The sequence below is a fragment of the Pinus tabuliformis genome, chromosome 6, assembly GCF_031772625.1.
Source record: "Pinus tabuliformis cultivar Carrire ecotype Pingquan chromosome 6, CPIR1, whole genome shotgun sequence".
NCBI classification, from domain to species: domain Eukaryota; kingdom Viridiplantae; phylum Streptophyta; class Pinopsida; order Pinales; family Pinaceae; genus Pinus; species Pinus tabuliformis.
The window spans coordinates 205667018-205674517 of record NC_142292.1 but is presented as its reverse complement, the minus strand read 5'-3'; positions in this window follow the sequence as shown (position 1 = coordinate 205674517).

The following is a 7500-nucleotide window of genomic DNA, read 5'->3' as shown; positions in this document are numbered from 1 at the left end:
ACAAGAACTCGACAGCTACGAAATCGATCAATTTCAGAGTACCTTATCAAGTGGAAGAACTTATCCCCTGAAGATTCCACATGGGAGGACGAGAATTTTATGCAGAAGTATCCTGAACTACTCAAGCGTTGAGGACAACACTTTTTTGAAGGAGAGGGGCATGTTGGGTCCCTATAATACTAGTGATTACCCCATTACTATTGTAGTTATACCCCTTATTTATATTGATGTACCCATGTAGTGCCCATATTGTTACTATTGTGCCACATAGAAGCCCACTATTGTTATTGTTGTGCCCTACAATATTATTGTTATGTAGGCTTTGATTGTATTGGGACCACTTAGACTCCTATATATAGAAAGGAGGTATTTTCATTTGTATCATCCAAGAATTGTTCATTTATGTAATGTAAAGGAGGTTGCCCCCTCGAAGAGGCTGAATTCTAAGGCGTGGATCTCTCTTTTCTATCTTTTTGTGAGCTGGTTTCATAACACAATCCCACTTCTTCACCCCTGTGAGCATCACCAGATGCAATGAGTGCTAAGTGAACTATTCAAGAATCATGAGAAATTAGTTAGTTACGACTTCCTCTCATGGAAATGGTCATACATGAATGAATTACTTAACGCAATTGAATCCCAAAATGATATCTAATATAATGCATTGTGAAAACACCCTAATACTTATGTTCTAGCATTGTTATTATTCTGGTTATATGTTGGTTATAAGCATGGTTTATGATAGACTTTAGTTATGGATCTCATCATGTTTTGATTAGTAAATGAATGCATGTATTATATGACATTGCAACTATTGAGAGAAGCCATCAGACCTTCGTGAAAAATCTCATATAGCATGAGACCCCTATGTTTAGATATGTAATTATGACGTGTAGATTACATGTTCACGATGCATTTGACGAAATGTATGTCATGGTTAGGATGGGTCAGGTTAAGTCCTTGATCAATTTTTGAGTTAAAGGCTTTGTCTTTGTGTCATATATCATTTCTAAGAGTTTCATCAAGTTCTGGGTAAAGGTTTGGATCTTAGCCCTAAAAAGTGGCTAAGATCTCAGGGTCACTCGCACAAGACTGAGTAATTTAGTCTACAGTCACTAGAAAGCAGGCTTCTGGGAGAAAATGGGGGGTTACAATCACTAGCTTGTGTTGTCATGGAGTGATTGGGTGTCCAGATAATTAAAAGTCAAGTTAACTCAGGGGTTGGGCACCTGGAGCGGTTGCTTAGCTCCTGGGGGGCCTATAGTTCCTGCGGGTGGTCAATAAAGTTTTGGTTTGATGATTCCACTTCTGTAACTGTACCTAAGAGGTTGGGTCATATCATAGTAACTCTTAGTCACATATTTACCCCAATGGACCGGTGAACTTGGGTGAGTGTGGGAGGAGGATGTTACAGAGTGGTATTAGAGCGAGTTGCACTCTATTTAGGTGATATCTGATACCACAGAGTGCTATCAGAGCGCGGTTCGACACTTGGATTAGTTGGTCAGAATGTGGTTTTCATGCATACATGAAGCTTGTATATGTGATTTTTATGTATGCATGGTGGCGGTCATTATTATAGTTGTATTGTCATGTAGAAGTTGATTATGTTGTTGTTGGGATGTGTTTGTCATGAATGCATACCAGTTGTATATGGATTTGTTATGGGCATGGTTGTCGTGCATGAGGTCATGGTATGCAATTGTTGTTGTCATGCATGATGTCGATATATTGCTATGATTATGATCGTACATGTATCATGTTAATCTAGTTGATCTTGTAGATGAGATATCCTCCCCTGAACTATACTGAGGTGTGATGGTTATGTTTATGTTTAGTTATCTGACAAGATATTCTTGTAGGAAGAAGATGATGAAAGATAACTAGCAAAATGGTGGATTATAGTTCATGAGACTCTCCCTATAGATCAGATGATTAACATGGTGATGAGTATTCCCATCATATGGCAGACACTTTGAGAATTTTGAAGGCAAAAATAAGAAGTTTCAAAGAAAATAATAACAGAACCATTCAGTCATAAGAGGGACTTGCTACGGCACAGGAGAAACAAGCAGAGGTTATTGCAATTACCCTTCAGAGTTTGTCAAACTTGCAAAGACAGGGATTGCTTAAGATCAATCATTGATAGGAGGACAGGACTAATGGAGCCTATGGTAGCAGATCTAATGATGGACAAGGATGATATTGTTAGGGAAGGAATATTCTTGGATACACCTGATAGGAGAGGAAGTGAACATGGGATTTATTCTGGTTCTAGTTTAGACAGTTACCATGGTCATCATCACTATCATACTTACGAAAGGAATGATAGAGGATATTTATCGGATATTTTCAAGAAATTGAAACCACCGACATTTGATGTAGAGTTGAATAAACTGGAATATGCAAAGGCATGATTGCTTAGAATGAAGAAATTCTTTAAGTTGCATGATTACACAGAAAACATGATGTCCAGGATAGCTATTTTCAGCCTCAAATGGAAAGCATACATATGGTGGGAAGATGTGAAGCGGGTTAAAGACATCAAGATGGAGGAGTTGAGTTGGCATGAATTCAAGACACTTTTTAGGAAGAAGTACTTATCATAGAGGTACTATGACAATAAAACTAAGGAGTTCTATGAGTTGAAGATGGGATCGATGACAAATGAGGAGTACATGACTCAGTTCTTGGAGTTATTGAGGTATGTATTGTATCTTAAGGATGAGAAGGCCAAAGTTCAGACATTTTTCAGTGGATTACCATTATAATTAGGATACGATTGAGTATGATGAGCCTTGATCACTGGAAGAAGTCATTGGAAAGTTGAAACATCGTGACGAGCAATCAAAGCATAAGACAGAGTCTCAGATATGTTGGAAAGGGAAGACAAGACTAAGGGTAAATGGCCACTGAAGAGAACAAGACCTCGGGATGCAGGTGAGAAAGAGAATGTTGTTCCTTACAGGAATTTTAATGTAGTTGGAAAGGGACTTGGGCCACAACTTGTAGTGTGGAAAAATAAAGGTGTGGGTAAGGGATAGTTGTAGTGTTGGATATGCAGCAAGGAGAATCTCAAGAAGGATTATCTGTCATATAAGGGCGGCAGGCCTCAGATTTATAGTGCACAAGGAGTACAGACAATTTGGGATGTTGGACAGAGCATTCCTCAGATCTATGCAGCATTGGATAGTGGGCAGGCGGATCACTAGGCATCTATTATTGAGATGGACGATAAGCTTTGCGATCAAGTTATTTATATTTTGATTGACACTGGATCTAATTGTAGTTATGTTAACCCTTACCTAGTGGATACGTGTGGTTTGAGAAAAGAAGTGCATGTAGAGTCTTGGTTAGTGCAGTTGGCTACAAGTACTAAGAAGAGAGTTCATCATTCGGTAAGAGCTTGTGCATTTGATTTGAATGGTATGTCTACATCAATGTTGAAAATGGCAACAAGAAATGCTAAAAATAGAAGTGATAAAAATAGCACTGTTATAAATAGCAGTTTAGGTACCAGTGCTGGATTGAGCAACAAGGAATGAAAAATGGAAGTGCTATAAATAGCATTGCTAAAAATAGCAGTTTCGGATAGATTCCCATTTTAGTTATTCCCTGAACTAAAATAGTGAAGTAAAATTCGAATTTGATCTTAGCAGTTGTTTGTAAAATAATTAATTAATTCATCTTGGGTTAATTAGTTGTAGAAAATCAAATATGAAGTCTATGTGGGGACATGCAACAGTTTCTCCATTAATTGAGGAATTTATCCACCAGTTAAAGAGATAAGGATGATTTGTAATATTGAGTTGTAATTAGTTAACTTAGTTAACTGAGTCAAGTCCAGTTAGATTAATTCAAATAGTTTGTTGAATTAATGTAAGTTCAGTTAGTTAATGCTTGCATGCATGTAACTACTACACTTCAGATAACTGAATATTCTCTCATAAATAACTCATGCATGTTAGTTCAAACAGAGACCCAGTTGAGATCACAGGAGGGACAGTGTACTATCAGTTGGATGGATTTTTCCCATAAAGGAACCTCATCCATGCAGAAGGATTTATCTCCTTCAGGATTGCGTAGTTACTACTGGGCCAAGTGAGCAGTGTGAGGTGGGAATTCACATGTGTGGAAGCACTGGACCCCAAGAAAAACTGTGCAAGGAAATAGGAGGCTTGGAGGGCAGAGAAGAAGGTTTGTGAGAGGCCTTTGACTATCTATGAGCAGCAGAGGGATTATACTGAGTGTTGGTTGGCTTCCAAGCTAAGGCTTTGTGTAATTCTGTGACTATTTTCCACTTGTATGATAATACAGAGTTGGGGTTTTAGGCTGAGGCTTTCTCCGGGTTATTTCTTCTATGTTATGTGTGATTGATTTCTCATTCTCAGTTATATGTGTTCTCATTGATCTTGCTCAATTCAATTAAGCTTCCACAAAGTTTTTTGTAGAAGTAGATCTTGTATTTTTCTTTAGTATATTGCATAATCTGTTGATCTATAGTGGGAATTTCTACATGGTATCAGAGCTAGTTGATCCATAGAGAAATTTCTACATGGTATCAGAGCAAAGGTGATCAAGGTGAAGAACAGTATACAAGAAGGAGAAGTTCGAAGTTTGTGATTTCTGAATATTGAAATCGAGTTCTTATCACATCTCAATTTCACCGATGGCATTTAGTGGTTTAAGACTCGAGTATGCCCTTGATGGCAGCTCGAATTATATAGCTTGGAAGGATCGCATGGAGGTAGTATTAGAGGATAACGGTCTAAAGGACTTCATTGATCAAGAAGTCCCCAAGTTGATTGATGCTACTCAATTAGCGGAATTGAAGAAATGTGTGGCTAGAGCAAGGAGAATCCTTCTGGAGGGAGTTTGAGACCACATAATCTCGAGTCTCGATGGGAAGGACACACCATTTTCAATGTGGAAAACATTGAAAGATATATACCATAACAACAACGATCAGAGGAAGCTGGCACTGAAAGACAAGCTTCAAAAGATCAAGTGTGAAAAGGGCAACGCGATCTCTACATATCTGAACTAGCTCACCACCTGCAGGGATGAGCTTGGAAGTGTAGGGATCACGACTGCTGATGATGACATGGTGAGTTTTGCACTCCTCAGTCTTCCTAAGAGCTGGCATAGCTACCAAGACTCGGTTAATGGAAGAGAAAAACTGTCAGATTGGGAACAACTTTGGTCAAATCTGATGCAAGAGGAGATAAAGAGAAGCACCAAAGATGGATCTTCATCATCCAAGGAGGATGAAGAAAATTGTGCCTTAGCGAGTAAGGCAGAGAAAGGGAAGGAGAAGGATTCTCATTCCAATTCAAGTTCTTCCCATGGTGGGAAGAAGTTTGACAAATTGAAAGTGTGATGCTTTCATTGCCAGGAGGTGGGCCATTTTGCTACAAATTGTCCATTGAGGAAATCCAAGAAGGGATCCGTGGAAGGATCAGAAGGTGAGGCACTGGCCTCACAGTTCTAGTTGGATTTTACATTTTTCACATGCATGGTTTCATCCATGGTGGGAAGTGGTTGGTTTCTTGACAGTGGAGCTTCTTTCCACATGACCGGCGACAAGAGTTTGTTCAGTACCTTGGAGGAGAAGGATCTCCAAATGCGGATCGTGATGGGTAATGATGAAAAGTATAGTGTCTCAGGTGTAGGCACAGTTGTTTTTCAGAGGGAGAATGGAGCTCACATTACCTTGACCGATGTCAAGTATGTACCACGACTGAAGAAAAACTTGGTGTCAATCACGATGCTGGAAGACAGAGGCTATGATGTAGTCTTCAGTAAGGGAAAGGTTTTCCTTAGACACATCATCACTAGACAGGTGAAGCAGATCGGTTCACAAGTCAAGAACCTGTATTCTCTTAAGGTTCAAGATGCATGCAAAGCCTTGAGGAGCAAGGAAACTGGTGGAGACTTGGTGGTTGAGAGAGAGAGTACATTACCTCTCAACATGCTACCACAAGAGAAGTCTCAGACAATTGTGGAGGAGCCACAATTGATGAAGCAACTTTAGGAGGTTGTGGAGAAGCCGAGAGGAGATCGAGTAGAGATATCTACTCATGCAGAGACCTCCAATAGGGGGAAATTTCGATCCAAGTGGGCAAAGGGATGACATGCATCCATACCTCCAGGTTGGAGGTGGGGCGATGTGGAGTGATAGTCCCAAGAAGGCTGGAATAGGGGTAGGATCATTGAGGTACCCAACCTCTTTGATTAGACCTTGCTACAGGAGCCCCGATGAGGAGTAGCAGGACTGGCTGAGTGGGTAGAGACAGATGCCGATGGAGTAGCAGAGAGAGCTACAATGTAAGAATCCCAAGATAGTGCAGAGCTAGCAGGCTGCAACAATGCGAGAGGCACAGGAGTGTTGCACCAGTGCAAGATGGCACAGAGAGGTGTGCAACAATGCGAGATGCAAGGAGTGTTGCAGCAGCTCAGAGGTTAGAGAGGGAGCACTTGTCAACGGCAAAGGGAGCTTCAGCACCAGAGTATGTTTCTAGCCCAACAGAGAGGTCAGTTGGGAGTTTTTTTTTGTTTCTAGAGTTGTTGGAGCAATAGCACTTGGGAGAAGTGTTGTATGCAGAAAATTCCAAAGGTACAGGATCGGGTTCAAGTTGAATGCCTTTCTTGTTCAGAGGGAGTGTTGAAAATGGCAACAAGAAATGCTAAAATAGAAGTGCTAAAAATAGCACTGCTATAAATAGTAGTTCAGGTACTAGTGCTGGACTGAGCAACAAGGAATGAAAAATGGAAGTGCTATAAATAACATTGCTAAAAATAGCAGTTCGGGATAGATTCCTATTTTAGTTAGTCCCTGAACTAAAATAGTGAAGTAAAATTCGAATTTGATCTTAGCACATGTTTGTAAAATAATTAATTAATTCATCTTGAGTTAATTAGTTGTAGAAAATCAAACATGAAGTCTATGTGGGGACATGCAACGGTTTCTCCATTAATTGAGGAATTTATCCATCAGTTAAAGAGATAAGGATGATTTGTAACATTGAGTTGTAATTAGTTGACTTAGTTAACTGAGTCAAGTCCAGTTAGATTAATTCAAACAGTTTGTTGAATTAATGTAAGTTCAGTTAGTTAATGCTTGCATGCATGTAACTACTACACTTCAGATAACTAAATATTCTCTCATAAATAACTCATGCATGTCAGTTCAGACAGAGACCCAGTTGAGATCAGAGGAGGGACAACGTACTATCAGTTGGATGGATGTTTCCTATAAAGGAAACTCATCTATGCAGAAGGACTTATCTCCTTCAGGATTGCGCAGTTACAACTGAGCCAAGTGAGCAGTGTGAGGTGGGAATTCACATGTGTGGAAGCATTGGACCCCAAGAAAAACTACGCAAGGAAATAGGAGGCTTGGAGGGCAGAGGAGAAGGTTTGTGAGAGGCCTTTGACTATCTATGAGCAGCAGAGGGATTATACTGAGTGTTGGTTGGCTTCCAAGCTAAGGCTTTGTGT